The 16,122-nt window shown below is 44.8% G+C and overlaps 1 protein-coding gene and 1 long non-coding RNA gene across 3 annotated transcripts in view; both read right to left on the reverse strand.

Annotated features, from left to right (window-relative positions):
- Positions 1 to 213: 213 nt before the first annotated feature.
- On the reverse strand, positions 214 to 12,439 carry LOC309848182. 2 transcript variants are annotated; one of them, XR_014302884.1, is made up of 4 exons: positions 12,332 to 12,439; positions 11,438 to 11,570; positions 8,500 to 8,661; positions 7,544 to 7,593 (listed from the first exon to the last, which is right to left on the reverse strand). It is a non-coding gene; the product is annotated as an uncharacterized lncRNA (long non-coding RNA). The 2 variants fall into 2 exon arrangements; XR_014302883.1 differs by lacking the exons at positions 7,544 to 7,593; positions 8,500 to 8,661 and adding an exon at positions 214 to 3,215.
- Positions 12,440 to 14,830: 2,391 nt separating this feature from the next.
- The window catches only part of LOC309847973 (uncharacterized protein), a 43,516-nt gene continuing 42,224 nt past the window's right edge, over positions 14,831 to 16,122 (reverse strand). The window contains exon 7 of the mRNA XM_082698909.1: positions 14,831 to 16,078. The gene's annotated coding sequence lies outside the window, so the exon portion shown is untranslated. The remainder of the gene's footprint in view (positions 16,079 to 16,122) is intronic.

A 16,122-nucleotide genomic window follows, 5' to 3' on the forward strand; every position in this document is an offset into this window, starting at 1 on the left:
CTGCACTGGGAAGGCAAAACTGTTTCCCTCTGATACACTGAAAACTCTGCAGTGATTACCCTTTAGTGAAAGATATTTATTCGGGCTTCTACACGACCATCCATGACCAGTTGTCTATAATTTGGGGGAAATATTATACTACAAGAAAGGTCTCCAAAGCACCACCTCTATCTTAAAATGAATGACAAACAGAAGCTTCTCTGGGAAGGACACAGACCTCAAATTTACAGTAGAGCTTGCAGCAACATGAACTGAATGATAACCTTTTTTCTTGTTACAAAGTAATACATTTATACTAAACAAAGTAACGATAATAAAATAGACAAAAATAATATGTCAACTGTAACATTATCATACCCTGGACAGAACTACATTTAATTTAGCTGTTTTGTATAAAATTTCAGTCTCTTCTGTCCTGTGTGTGTGTGTTTAAGATTGTGTTTACTTGACAGAGGGAGAAAGAGAATGAGCAGGGGGAGCAGGAGAGGGAGGAGGAGGAGGAGGCTCCCCGCTAAGCAAGTATGTGGGCCGCGGTCCCGGGACCCTGGGATCATGACCTGAGCCAAAGGCAGATGCTTAACCGACTGAGCCACCCAGGTGCCCCTGTATGTGTGTTTTTAACTCATCCTTCAGTCCACATGTTATAAAATTGAGACATTTTTCACTTAACAATACTGTATTAGTGTCCTCTTGTTGCCATAACAAATTACCAGCCTCTTGATGACACGACACAAATGAACTATGTTAACAGTCCTAGAGGCCAAACGTCAGAAATGGATCTCAATGGTCTGAAACCAAGTTGTGAGCACAGCCACGTTCCTCTCAGGAGGCTCTAGGAGAGAATCCATTCTCCCACCTTTCCCAGCTTCTAGAAGTGGCTCTGGTCCTCGGCTTGGGGCCCTTCCATCTTTGCCACCAGCTCGGGTCGACGGAGCCTTGCTCATCCTGCGTTCTCCTGCCACCCTCTTTCACTTATAAAGACCCTCGTGATTACATGGGGCCCAGGAGAATCTTCCCAACTCCTGCTCAACTAATTCACAGCCCTAGTTCTATCTGAAAGCTGACTTCCCCTTTACTATGCGACAGAACCGAGGCACAGCTTCCAGAAACAGACATGGACAACTTCTGGGGGAACATTACTCTGTCCCCCACTAATAATACATTCTAAGTATCTTTATGGTTCTTAATTCTTCTTTTCTCTATATTCTAATTTGTCATCTCCACAGTGCATTTTATTGTATGGGTAGACCAGAAACCATCAGACCATTTTCCTACTATAAGGATAAGTAAGATTTGCCATTCCTGGTCAATAAAAGTAAGAAGCTATAGCTTTCACTGTTATTGCTATACATATTCATATATTAATATTACTGAGAGGGCAGTCAATGAGTTTCTTATCAGTTTATACTTCCGCCATGCAGGTGTGAGCTGATATCTCCTGACGCCCTCACACACACTGACCATTCTCTTTCCTTTTCAATCTCTGCCAAATGGAAAATTACTTTTTTATTTGTTTTTTTTTTTTATTCTATTGAGACAGAATACTGTTTCAGACTTATGTTGGCCACCCAAGGTTCTTCATCTGTACAATGCATGTCCATCATGAGAGAAGCCTTGTTAAGCATGGAATCGTGTCAGCAACCTTGACAATGAGTTTGGGGGAGGTGTCTGCACTCCTACTGAAACCCCTCCACTCACGCGATCATTAAATGCCCACACTGCCCCTGCACTGCTGCATCCTAAGAAGGCTCCACTTGTACCCCACGGGAATGACACAATTTCCACGCCCTGTGTCACTGATGGAGTGAATCATTTAATACCAAGTGGCAAGATGGCTGTCGCTGGCCTGGCTCCATGCCAATTAACGTTGAATGCAAACCCTCTCAAAATAACTCTTCCTCTTTTTTCAAGTGAACTTTTCCTCCATAGATCTTTCACTAGTGTGTTACCAGGTGATACCTCCCCGAGTTGATGCAATGAACCGTTAGGGCTGTATTTCCAAACTGGTAGAATTCCTGCTACCTGCTGTTTAGATTTACTGGAACTCTCACCCAGTGTAGTATAGCCAACCTGGAGTTTGGAAGCTGTTCTTATGTTTACATTAATCATTATTATTTAGTACGCTTTGTTTATGGTTCTCACATGCATTCCAGAAAAATAACTCCTATGCAGTGAGCGGCACTGCACAAATACAACCTTGCCCGATGTAACGGACCCTTCCACATGCTTCATTAGTTAATTCAGGCATGGTTAATACATGCGTGTCATTTTCCTACATTTTATATTCTTGCTTCTTTTCTTTCAAGATTTTATTTATTCATTTGACAGACAGAGATCACAAGTAGGCAGAGAGGCAGGCAGAGAGAGAGGAGGAAGCAGGCTCCCTGCTGAGCAGAGAGCCCAATGCAAGGCTCCATCCCAGGACCCTGGGATCATGACCTGAGCCGAAGGCAGAGTCTCTAACCCACGGAGCCACCCAGGTGCCCCTTCTTGCTTTTTTTCATTTCACATTTATTCATCTGAATTTGGAGGGTGGGGGAAGACATAGAAATTTAAAACAACAACAACAAAAAAACCACAGTGAGTTGTCTCATATGAAATACATCCCAGTGATAAACCAAATGAAAGAATATTGTGCGATTTCCAGGAAAATGTCAATAATGCCTGGCTGAATTTGAACAAATACCAAAAGGCTCAGAAATGCTTTCATCCCAACCAGAGGAAATCTTCCAGGGTAAGTCAGGAGAGGGAGCAAATCGGGCCGCAGCCAGGGACCAGGGAGAGTCTGGGTCCCCCAACTGTACACATCCCCAAGGTTTGTCTGTCCTGAGTTTGTGATGAATCCTGCTTCTCTCGCTTCAGAAGCTGCCCTGCATTCTGGCCGTTCCTCTCTGCAGATTTCAAACCACGGAGTGAACACAGCATGCTCCCATTGTGTGCTGGTGGGAGATAGGCTGGCGATATTTGAATGTCATCTAACACTGATTTTCAGAACTTTCCTGAAAGGGCATATCTTGATAGGCCAGATGTGAACACCAACCAGGGTCCCCAGTGCACCGCAGGCTGCCCAGCTCAGGGGGTGGGGCCCCCCGGCTGCCTCGTGGTTGCACTGTGCCCCTGGGCTTCCACTTCCCTCTCTTAGAATCAGAAAACGGTGCTGACTTCCTCACAGAGTTTCCGGAATTAAATAAGGGAATACATGTTGAGTATTTGATCTGTCGGTTAAAAAAAAAAAAAAGCAGCAGTGAAAATCAGCATCTTCTCTTACAATTCAAGAACTAACTGGCCACAGGCAAGAGAGTTCCACTTTGGCTTTCAGACATCACCCACAGAGAAGATAAAGGCGATAAAATACTTCCTCCCTCCACCGACCTCTGGCCATAATCATGTACATGAAACTCTGAATTCGAATTCAGGAAATGGTCGAAGTCTGAAGTCTGTGAATTCAGCCCTTATTTGTATGAGTGCTGCAAACTTATGGAGAAGACCTGACCCATCGAATGTTCAGATGAGAATCAAACAGTGGCTTTATCGTGATTCGTCCTCCTGACTGTTCCCCGTGGTACCTACCATCAAACTCTTCTTAACGGCATGGACTCAATACCGAATCCATAGCCTTAGTCCTAGCTCCTAGATGGAGGTTATCATTAACTGAAGTGACAGGTTTTGAATGAAAAGTAGATTATACACTTTCATTATCTCAAGATGTAAATCATTCCGTTCTAATGGTACCAAAAATCCATAGAAGAGGTTCTCAAACACTCTGTATTATTGAGCCCTTCACCTGGGACAACCATTTCTGATCCTTGTTTCTTGGAGCTTTAAGTACTAGGAACTTAACTTCTCAAACCATTCCATCCAAACCTAGAAACGCTTCAGTAGATCCCTGAATTGACTGACTCAGCAAACATTTGCTGAGCACTGCCACGTCTTGAACCCTCCTCTCGGAAGGGCAGAGATGCCAAGGGAGCGGACGTTAAGCGGTGACACTTGAGGGCTTCACGGTCTCTCAGGTCACTGAGACTGGAAAACAAGACTTGGAAAATGGTATGTCTTGCGTTCGATGGGAATTGATGAATGTGCCAAATTTTTAAATGTTTCTGAATGTAACATCAGAGCCTCTGGTTGTTTCCTGCAGGAAACCTCTGTCACTCGAGGGCAGAAGGTGTCCCCCAGAGGGAATGGCGACAGTACTAGCACCACAAGACAGTGTGTGGCTGGGCTCCTGGTGTGCGCGCGGGGACGCCCCTCTGACTCCGTCAGCCCTCCGCTGAACCCGAGAAGGCCAGGCCTGGAATGACTCCCTTTTCCGTGTCAGGTCACTGAGGCTCAGAGTTCATAGAAACTAGAGATACTCATGCCAGGGCCATGAAGAGAGGAGACCTGAGCAGAAAGGGACACAAAAAAGCTTCGTGGCATGCTTCGGGCCCCTTGATGGGAAACTCATTTAAATGATTAAAACCTCTTAGGTACTCTCCGGGATATTTCTAAAGAAACTACTTCCTCTTTTCAAATACAAATAGGAACATCAGAGAGAGAACACGGTGGTCACTAAAGGTCCTTGTAATGGACGGTCCTCTGCTGTGTGAACTTGGTAAGGCTACAGGTCTATTTTCACTCCTGCACCTGTCCAAGGGCGACGGGGTGGTGCGGCTGGTTAAGCAGCTGACTGTTGGTGTCCGCTCAGGTCAGGATCTCAGGGTCCTGAGATCGAGCTCTGTGTTGGGCTCTGGGCTCCGTGCGGAGGCTGCTTGGGATTCTCTCCCCCTGTCCTTCTTCCGCACTCTCTCATTTTTCTCTCAAACAATAAATAAATTTTTAAAATCTTACACAAACATCCAGCCAAATGCTGCTGTGAAGAGGTTTTGTAGACGAGAATCAAATCCATAACCAGCTGACTTTATTCAGGGCGGTTCTCCTAGGCAATCTGGATGAGCTGCTTCAGCTGGTCGAAAGACCTGAAGAACAGGACTGAGGCTTCCCTGAAGACATGTTGGCTGAGGACAGTGCCTTCGGAACGTTCCAGAATTCCCAGGATTTCAGACGTGACCAGCCAGCCTCACAATTGTGTAACCCAATTCCTTGCAATAAATCTCTTAGAATCTATCACCGACTGGTCCTGCTTTCCTGGTTGAACCCTTATTCTGAGCCAGTTCTGAAAATGTTCACCGTAACTTATTTAGTATTAGTATATATATTATAGTATCAGTATATATAAGCCTGAGTTAGTAGTAAGATACTGTGCATGTATAAAAGCTACTATTACAAAGTGCATTTTTAAGTGGTTTTAAAACTTTCCCTGCATTCCTATTTACTGATGAACTTAAGCTCTCTCAGAGGAAGAACTCGGAAAATCACCTTGCTAAGCCAAAGTAAACTTCAAATTAAAATTCCTTTTAAATGATTCTGAACAGATGCTGAATGAACAGTCTTAATAAAATTCCAGAATGTTAAAAGACAGGGACTCCTTCCCTCTGCCTGACAGGACACATGAACGTGCCCCCATCTATCAGAGGGCGGCCACCTAATCCCACGGAGATTTCAAACAGCATTAATTAATTAACAGCACAGAATATTCAAATGGCATTAAAGCAACATCAATGACATTCTGAATGCCTCTAGCTTGGTGACCTCGGACAAGTCTCTCCACATCTCTGCATCTCCGGGTCTTCATGCATGAAACAGGGGTACAAAGAGCGCCTGCCTCCTAGGACTATCACAATGACTAAGTGAGTTCACATTCTGACGTGCTTAGAAGAGTGGCCGGCACGTGGTACGCAGCATTTATTTGTGGGTTTGGGAAGCTTGGCAAGGACTTCACAGAGAAGCTGGTGCTAGAAAGCCTTGCATTAGGGGCAGAGCACCAAGTTCGCTCCTGAATAAGGGGGAAACCGGTCTGAGCAGAGCTTAGAGGCAGGAAAGAGGAAAGCTCCTTCTGCTGACCCTAATGAAACCAGCCTGGATGGTTCTTACTAGAAACCCCAGGAGAGAATGAGTGTCAGATAGTGGTCAAAACAAAGTCCACATTCTTTTTTTTTTTTTTTTTTCTTTCTTTCTTTTTCTTTTTTTTAAGATTTTATCTGTTTATTTGACACAGAGAGACAGCGAAAGAGGGAACACAAGCAGGGAGAGTGGGAGAGGGAGAAGCAGGGGGCCTGATGCGCGGCTCAATGCCAGGACCCTGGGCTCCTGACCGGAGCCGAAGCAGACGCTTAACCCATGGGGCCACTTAGGCGCGCCCAAAGTCCAGATTCTAAGCCTAAAATACCATATTCAAGATACCTTTAAAACTATAAGTTATGTTTGTCAAAGGCATTACATGGCTAAACAAGCTCACAACACTGTTAAATGAAGCCTAACAGGGTTCTTTAAAGGAAGACGGCCCTCGTTCAGATTAACGCTCCATCGACTACGTGTTGCCAACGGGGTGCGCCCCGCAGCAGCTCCCGAAACGGACACCGCAACCCTCGTCTCCGGAGCACCTCCCAGGAGCACCGGTCCCAGGGGCGCCTGGTGCGAACGCGGGCGGCAGGAGCTCTGCTTCTGATTTCGCGGTGCGCGGCCCGCGGGGTCCTGCGGCCGCACCAGCCCCGCTTTCCCCCCCAAACGGCGCCAGGCCGCGCGCCCACCACCGCTCCCCGCGGCTGCTGCGCCCCAGGCTACAGGCCTCTGTCCGGATCATCCCAGGGCCAGGTGCCAGCCAGACGGAGCCTCTGCCTCCCAGGGCCCACCGAAATGACTCACACAAGCCCCTTCTGAGCCCGCTCGCCCTGCCTTGCTTGCCCTTCCTCAGGAAACCCCGAAACGCTGCGGCGCCCGCTCCGCCCTCGCTCGCACCGGCTCCTGCCCCCTCGGCTGCTTCCCGGGGTGACCCGGTGGGGCCCGGCAGGCCCCTCTGCTTGAGGACTGTGAGTGGCAAATAATCTATTCAATAACAGTTGCTGATCTGTTGGCTTCACCATACCCAAATAATCCTAAAACGTACATCTTAAAACATTGGTGTTGGGGCACCCGGGTGGCTCCGTGGCTTGAGCGTGTGACTCTGGGTTTCCACTCAGGTCATGATGTCGCAGTTGTTGGGGGGATCGAGCCCCGGGTCGGGCTCTGCGCTCCACGTGGAATCTGCTTGAGGTTCTTTCTCGGTCTCCCTCTGCCCCTTCCCGTCCCTGTCTGGTGCGCACGCTCTCCCTCTCTCCCTAAAGTAGATAAATAAAATCTTTTTTTTTAAAGATTTTATTTATTTATTTGACAGAGAGAGAGATCACAAGCAGGCAGAGCAGCAGGCGGGGGGCAGGGGGTGGGTTGGTGGTGGGAGAAGGCTCCCCGCTGAGCAGAGAGTCCCACACGGGGCTCGATCCCAGGACCCCGAGAGGATGACCTGAGCGGAAGGCAGAGGCTTAACCCACTGAGCCACCCAGGCGCCACAAATAAAATCTTTTTAAAAATAAAATAAAACATCAGTGTTGGCAATGAAGAGCTTTTAAAGACTTTTAAGCAGAAGAGTCACATTATTATGTTTTATAAGTGTTTGTCTTAAGAATTACCTCCATACCTCTGCACCACGTTCCATGTCTCCACAGCGGCCCCGGAGTCCTGGGATTGAACATTTAAGTGAGAGATGCAGCAGAGTCTGGATCGCCCAAACTCCCACCTCTCTAGAAGTCCTGATAACCTTGATGCGTATTTGCGAGCACAGAGGATCATGAGAACAGACACTTAACCCAGCCCAGATACCCTGCGAGTGTGGGCAAAGGAAGATGATGGACCATCAGCCAGCTGCAGCTTCTTCTCTGTGTGTAGATCATTCTAGAGGCTATGGCAATCAAGATTTATGAATCACCCATACTTTCAATCGGAGATAAACGTAGGGAATTGAGAAAAACTGATCCTGTCTCGACACTTTGATCTCATTTTTACTTTTTTTTTTTTTTTTTTGCATCTACAATATAAGGGGAGGAGGGTTAAATCTGTTATTCTTGCAAAGTAACTTCTAGCTCTGAAATTCTGTGATTCAATGTTACTCTATATGGCTCCTAATTTCAGCAAATTTTATAATCCTATAAACTTGCTCTAAGTCATAAAAAAGATTGAGGCAAAATTTTTCCATCTCTATGTACTTTTTTTCCCCTTTTCTCTATTATGCCTGTTCTCCAAAGCCTACTTCTCTTTTGTTAATTACAATTGCCCTACTATTTATTGTGAGCCAATTAAAATAAATATTTTACTTTGGAAAAGGAAATGTACTTTTTTCCCTAGACTGGTGCCAACCTTCATTCCACACCTAGTCCCATCATTTAACCAACTGTAAGCTTTATCCACACTTGGAAAAGGCATTAGGGAATTAATGACTCATTGCCCCACCAAAACTCTTTTAGGTTGAGAGGACACCGGCTGCCTCCCCGCCCCCGAGGCGCAGCACTTGGCAGAGCTCTGAATGGGAACCACAATGACTTTGCTTGAAAGTAAGGAAATGAATCATAGGGCTTGACCAAAACTTACTAGTTCTGTCTCCAAATGAAGGAACAATGATAAAGAGATGGTTGCCTGACAAGCAAATTGGAATAAAGAGTGCAAGACGGAAGTCCATTAGCTTGATAGCTTCTGAAGGGAGAGGCTGCTTTGTGGGCCTGCCCGTTTCTTCTCAGGTGGGAGCTCAGATTCCTGGTATGTACAAGATCAGGTTCAACCCAGGTAATATTTCAAATTAGTATCTTTAGTCATTGACCAAGGAGTCAGTGCTGAATCCATTGGCCTTTCTGTTTTTCCAGTAAGGAAAATAGATTCCCAGGTGTGCCTGGATTATAATAAAGCTACGAGAGAAGTATGATCCTTGCTTAAGAAGGTATTTGTGCAAAGGAGAAAAAAGGCCCTACAGTTGGGAGCTTGAATCTTGACAGGCAGACCAGAGTCCAAGTGCATGATGGCACAATCAGAAGAAGAAAGCGAACAGCAAACGAAAAGACGATGGACATTTAGCTTGGCCAAGGGATGATCAGTCATGAGAAAGAAAGGCAAAAGCGGTAATAAAGTAGAAAAGATCTGCTCCATTACTCAGCAGTGTGGAGAAGCAGGTATATAATGACAAATCATTGTATAAACCAGAGCAGGTATAAATGACAGCAGGGACACAGGAGATGTGGACCACGGATTTCCTACTTTCAGGACACTCATGCTAGAAGGATTGTCTTTGTGCAAGGGCCCAACTATCGCAGTCAGCATAATTACTCTTACTCTCCTATAGAAACTGCTAGATGTTTTCATTCAATATGCATTCACTGAACTTCTTACTACACGTAACTGAATAAGCATGAAGTATCTATAGAGATAAATAATTGTGGCTTTGAAGTTTGCTCTTAAGGGAGGAAATGGGTGAATTAATAATCCGCCGTAATCGCAGCGCTGCTGCGGAGGCATAGACAAAAAGAACAAGGGAAAAAATATTATTACGAAAGACAAGACCGAAGCCCAGCATTAAAGAAAGAATCAGATTTTGACAGGCAACAGAGGAAAAGCATTCTAGAAAGATGGAACGGAGAGAGTAGAGGCTCCGTAAGACGGTTTACGAAACTATCCCCAGTATGATCTCTGCGTAAATGTCCTGCTCGTCATTATTTAGATGTTATCTTCAGCGGGGGAAGTCCTGAACCTGCTCAGCTCATCTGGACATCCTTCTCGGCTGGCTCCGTGGAGAAAGAACCTCTTGCCCTGTCAGAAGAAAATAAGAAATATACTTATTACACAAGAAAACATAAGAAAATACTTACTACACCATTTGTACTGGTTTGCGTTGCAGTGACCTTTGGTGTACAGGCTGGGACAGTGTCGAAGCAGGGAGAACCTGCCCCCGACACCCTCCCCTCCCCCGACTGACCCTCACTTTCTGTTCCTATTTCCAGTTGACTCCCTCAACTCCATCCTCATCGGGGACTTCCTGCTTCCCCAGTCCCTCCCCAGGTAAAAACAGATAGATTTGATATGCTTGAATGAAACTTATTTGTGTGGAAAAACTTCCCCTTTGCCTTAAACTTGGAACAGTATAAGCAAATAATACTAAGGAAAGGTAATCCCTGATGTTGCATTCGGCTGAAGGCTGGTTTAAAAGGTAAATCCATGTGTGCTGTAAAGTAATCAGAAGAAATAATCTGGAGAGAAAGCTGGTGCTTTGCTCGTGAGACCTCCCCCCTCCCACGGGATGCGAGAGCCCGCCCTCTCGGGAAACCTACGTCAGAGCACGTCTGTGGACGCGGGGGAGGTCTGGACTCCATGCCCCAGTGTCCAGACTGAGCAGCTATTTTCTTTCTTTCTTCCCATTCGTTCATTAATTTACATTCATTCCCTCTTCAATCTTGGAAATCCCAAGACTTCCAGGCACTGGAAACCCGAGTGTCACTGTTGTCTCTTGCCTGCTTCCTTCAAGCCCCATGATTAAGATCAGGCTCCAGGTAAAACATGGCCATGACCCAGGGCTCTAGAGTAGGAGGAGAAAGGGGGAAGAGCTGGGTTCCCTGATCTTCCCAGCAGTGTCTATGTCTTGGTCTGATTAGGCGGTCCCGGTATTACAGACCTGGGGGGTGGGGTGTGGGGGTGTTAAACAAGTGACATTGATTTTTTCACCATGTGGTGGCTGAAGTCCCAGATCGAGGTGTAGGGTGGGTTCCTGGGGAGGGCTCTCTTCCTACCGTGAGGATGGCCCCTTCTCCCCACGTCCTCACATGCCGTTTCCTCTCCATGGAGTGAGTAAGCTCCGTGTTTCCTCCTCTTATAAGGACTTGGATCCTACCAGAGTAGAGCCCTACCCCTATGACCTTGTTTAACTTTCCTTACCTCCTTAAAGGCCCTGTCCAAACCCAGTCATACGGGAGGTTAGGGCTGCAACATAGGAATTTGGGAGGAGGGAGGACACAATTCAATCCGTAACTGAGTGAACTGGTCAGGCGGCAAGGTTTCGAGAGTCAAACACTAAAGCTTCACCTCCAACACGTGACAGCCGCGGGTGAGGATGACGTGGAGAACAGCGGCCATGACACGTGTGGTAAAACTTCACAGCTATAGATGAGCAACAAAATTAAGAGGAAAAAAATATGACTTTGACCTAAGTATGTGAGATTAAGACCAGTATTAATTATAATCATTTATTTAAAATGTGTAAGCAATTTGAAACAGAAGGGCATAAGGGGTCCTTACCCCTCATTGAACCATGCTATGAGCCCTACTCTTCATTTTACCCTTAAATCCACAGTAGCACTTGATGGATTGAATGAACTATTGGAAAAAGTAATTGCTTGGAAGAAGGAAGTGTTAGCAAAAGAAGCTGGAAAAAAGGAGACGGAGAGTCTAATGGGGTAGGGTTCATCTAAGCACTATGTAATGGAGAGGAGACTTGGCCAACGAAGTCTTACAGTTAATTCACTCATCCATTTATCCCATAGTTACTCACTGGTTGTCTGTTGGTGTTTGATGAATCCACAGATGAGATCAAGCTGGCATGTTAGCAAGATGAGGGGCTGCCCCATGGGAAAAAGGATGGGAAAGGGCCAGGGTGGAAGCAGAGGCCACTGCAGTCAGTAATCCTGGACAGAAATAACAGAAGCTTAGAAGGAAAGACGCAAGTTCAAGGGATAGGTATTTGGAAGCTAGAATTTCAAGAAACAGTTCTTAAGATCAAGGTTATAATAGTGGTAGTTAAAGACTAATGAGCATTTGCTGTACGTCTTTGCGCTCTTCATCTAAGTGGAGTTAGAAGTAAGGCAGTTAGACGTGTGCATTCAGATCTTAGCTGCCCCTCACTAGCTCTGTGACCTTGAAAAGCTCTTAACCTCTCTGTGCCTCAGTTTCCTTGAGAGTTTAGTGAGGATTAAATTAGTTCATATATGTCCCTGTCCTCATGCATTTTGATGTCTAGTCGTCTAGTACATTCTTTCTCTGACCTTAAGATCCACTAACTCACCTTCTCAGGAAGCAGATACGCCAGACCACTGACACTCATTAGACTGTAACTGGTCACTTTAATCTATGTTATCCCCGGGGCACAGGTCAGATCCTGGCACATCCTAAGAAATTAATTGTGAAGTGGTGCCAGGTCCGTTAAATGGCTTCCCTGATCACACCCAGAGCCCTTCCGTCCCTCAGGGGGAGCCCTTCTCATGGATTCCTAACAACCTCGCGTGATGAGGCGATTTAGGATATTACCACATGCACATCAGTTTAACTTTTTAAGATTATTGAATTACATCGGTATTATTTGCTTAATATTTATACTTTGTATAGCATTTTAGCAGCGAGGTCCGCCTCTCAATAATTATGTTAGTAAGGAAATTCTTCCCAGACTCACCCCTACTGTCGGAATTCCATTTCTTAAACAGGTCAGGAGACAAGGAGAACTCTAGAAGTCTGGGATGCCCTTTGTCCCGCGCAAGTCCCATCGGAGCCTTGCTACTCCTGATACTCACAAGCATCCTCTTAATCAATGGGGATGTTTCCGGAACTTCCCTTGGACATTAGTGATATAAAGCATAATTAACTACATTTTAAATTTAATTTTTAGTACATTTTAAGTGATCGCAAAACCTAATTTGTCTTATTAATTTTCTCTGAATTCAATGACATTGAGTGAGTTGCTTTGTGTTATTTCCTCACTGGGACTTTCCACATGTTCCTAACAAACAGGCACTTTTCTGAGCCTGGGCTGGGACCCCTGTCTCACATGGACTTAGCAGTGAAATCTGCCAGTGGTTTTTCACTAATAGTTATTATTACTTTAAGACAAAACTGGTTTTCTTCACAATTTGTTAAGTGCAATTTTCTCCAGTGACTAGAAGTCCAGGAAAAAAGTAAAGAATATCAAAATGATTTCATAACCAAGACCAAAGGCTAAGTTAAAGAAATAAATGGTTTACGTAAGGTAAACATTAACTCAGTAGGGTAGGCATCTGCAGTACAGATAAATATTTAAGGGATGAAGTCATCCAGGATAAAGGAACTATAAATGTAGATCACCAGAAACAAAGTAACATTAAGATTCAAATACAGATCAGTATTATAATAATTCTGTAAGACAGAATCTGGCAACACACTGAAAGAATAACACAATCAAGTAAACGTCATAGCTAAAATGAGGAAATCATTTACTATTCAGATATTAACACAACTGTGTTAAGAGAAAAATCATGTAATTATCTCTGTAGAGGCTAAAGGCATTTGACACAATTCAACATTCCTTTTAAAAAACCTCTAAAGCTAAGTCGAAAATATAAAACTAAACATACATCAGTGCACATACATTATGCTTAGTGAAGGAACACTAGATACATTCCCACTAAAACGAAAAATATATCAGTAGTCCAGTATTATTAAAGTCCAGTTTATTATATAATAATTATTATAAGAATATTAAATTATTATAGTACATAATATATTAAATATAATATATCTATGTTACATAATATATAGATATATTGGCAGTCCAGTATTATGAAAGTCCAGTTTATTATATAATAATATTAAGTATTATTATAGTATATAATATATCAAATATAAATATATTAACTATAATATATCTATATATTATAATATATAAGTATTATTAAAGTCCAGTATTATGAAAGTCCAGTTTATTATATAATAGTAATAATATTATTATAATATAATAATATTAAGTATTATTATAGTATATAATATATCAAATATAAATACATTAATTATAATATATCTATATATTATAATATATAAGTATTATTAAAGTCCAGTATTATTAAAATTGTTCTGTAGTTATTAGCCAATGGAAGTAGGCAAATAAAGAAAATACAAAATATGAAAATTTAAAATAACATACTATATTTGGAATTTCTTTCTTTCTTTTTTTCTTTTTTTTTTTAAAGATTTTTACCTTTCAGTGATTGCTACACCCAACGTGGGGCTCCAACCCAGAAGCCCTGAGATCAAGAGTCACACACTCCACTGACTAAGCCAGGCAGGTGGCCCCTGGAATTAATTTCTGATGACAGATTTGTAAACAGAAAAAAACCCAAAGGAATGGACAAAAAAATCTTACAAGCAATAAGAAAATACAAGAATTAATAAACAAAGGCAGTTACCAAGTCAGTAAAGAACACGAAGTCCGAACCCCTGGCGGCCGGGAGGGCCGGTCCCGCAGCGAGCCACCGAGGCCACCGCGGGCAGCCGGGTTGAGTTTAAAGATTTTTTTTTTTTTTTTTTTTTGACAGACAGAGAGAAATCACAAGCAGGCAGAGAGGCAGGCAGGGAGAGAGGGAAGCAGGCTCCCCGCTGAGCAGAGAGCCCGACGCGGGACTCGATCCCAGGACCCTGGGATCATGACCTGAGCCGAAGGCAGCGGCCCAACCCACTGAGCCACCCAGGCGCCCCCGGGTTGAGTTTAATGCAAATGCTACGGCGGGGCTGCGGCGGACGCCACCTGCCCCGTCTCCCCCACTTTGTCCTCAGATACGAGCTGGGCACACGAGCAGCCAGAATGAAGGCTGCGTTCCGTCCTGCTTGCGGGAAGCAGGCCCCTTTGGCTAAGTGCAAGTCCCCGGGGGCGAACGGCAGCGGCGCGCGCCGGGCTGGGCCGAGGAGGCGCTCCGGGAGGAGGCGGCCCGTCCCGCTCGCTCCGTCCTTCCCCCGCAGGGCGGCGGGCGCGGGACCCGCCACCTGGTCCCGGAGGCAGAGCCGGCGCCGGGGGCCGCAGAGCCGCACACAGGAGGCCGGGTCTCTGACGACAGAGCCGGGGACAAGCCCGTCCGTGCTCGCGGGAAAGGATTCTCATTACGGAGATGTCATTCCGTGTCTGCGACCAGCCGCAGCCAAAGCCAACCGTCTCCTCCATCTTACTAAACCATCCCTGACTTCCCAAAGGATTACCCCCAAGACCAAATCCCCCTCGAGGAATTTTGCTCCAGATCCAGCCCAAGTGAACCTTGGACCCGAGTTCAGCCAAGCGACTCTAAACCCCCTCCCTCCAAAGACCCTATAGCCTCGGTTCCCTGGAGTAGCTGCGCCGCAGAGCCCACCCTAAGCTGTCTGACATGCACACGGGAAACTTGAAAGCCTAATGGAACACGAGAAACCTCGGGGACAGAGAGCAGAGAGCCAAGCCCAAGAAGATGTATTTTCCGTAACACCGGGACGCACCTTCAGATCTGGGCTCCGGTGGAGACACCTGTTAGGCCACGCCTCCGACAATGAATTACTAAGGCAGCCAGAAGGCAAGGAAAAGCAAAGTGGTTCCCGAAAACAATCACTGAAGAAAGGATTCAAGGTCAGCACGACTCTATTCGGAGTAAAGGAACCTGAGACGTGTGAAGGAATATTTTGATAGCTCACACGCAGTTAATCACAACATGTTTCAAAAGATGAAGGCGTGTTTAACATATTTTATACATTCAAATAATTTTTGCAAACAAAATTAGTCCTAAAATTGCATGCAGTTTTGAGAAGCCATGTGATAAAATACTGTCTCTTCCTTATATTTAGCTCTGTAAGTGTGGCCACATAATGAGCTTTCGTTCTATACTACCGCTGAAATGACACACGGCTGTACCCTGGGGGAAGCCAGAGGCTGCTGAGGTGCTCCATAGGTCTTTGGTTGGGAAAGAAAAATCAGAGCTAATTATTCATTCTTTCAGTTCTTCTTCTAAACAGAATTTCCCCTCATGTCACCATCCTGTGTAAACAAATAAAGTCAAGCAAATTGAACTAATTCGAATTCACTAGATCATACAAATTACAACACATAATCTTACTATCATAATTATCCAAGTGGATAGCAAGAGGTAGAAAGGACATAAAAGAATGCTTATTTCACTGCTGTCCACTGAAGTGATGAAAAGAGGAAATACATGTTGTGAACATACGTGAGAAGAATGTAAATTGCTAGCTGTGTTATAAATTATCTTCAGCGGGGGATGCCCGGATGGCTCAGTCGCTTAAGCATCAGCCTTTGGCTCAGGTCATGATCCCAGGGTCTTGAGATCGAGCCCCCATCAGACTCCTGGCTCCGTAGGGAGCCTGCTTCTCCCTCTTCTTCTGCCTTTCTCCCTGGCTTATGTCGTTAACTCTCTCTCTAAATAAATAAATTAATAATTTATAATTAATATTAATATGATT

Source organism: Mustela nivalis (assembly GCF_964662115.1).
Source record: "Mustela nivalis genome assembly, chromosome: 14".
Taxonomy (NCBI): Eukaryota; Metazoa; Chordata; class Mammalia; order Carnivora; family Mustelidae; genus Mustela; species Mustela nivalis.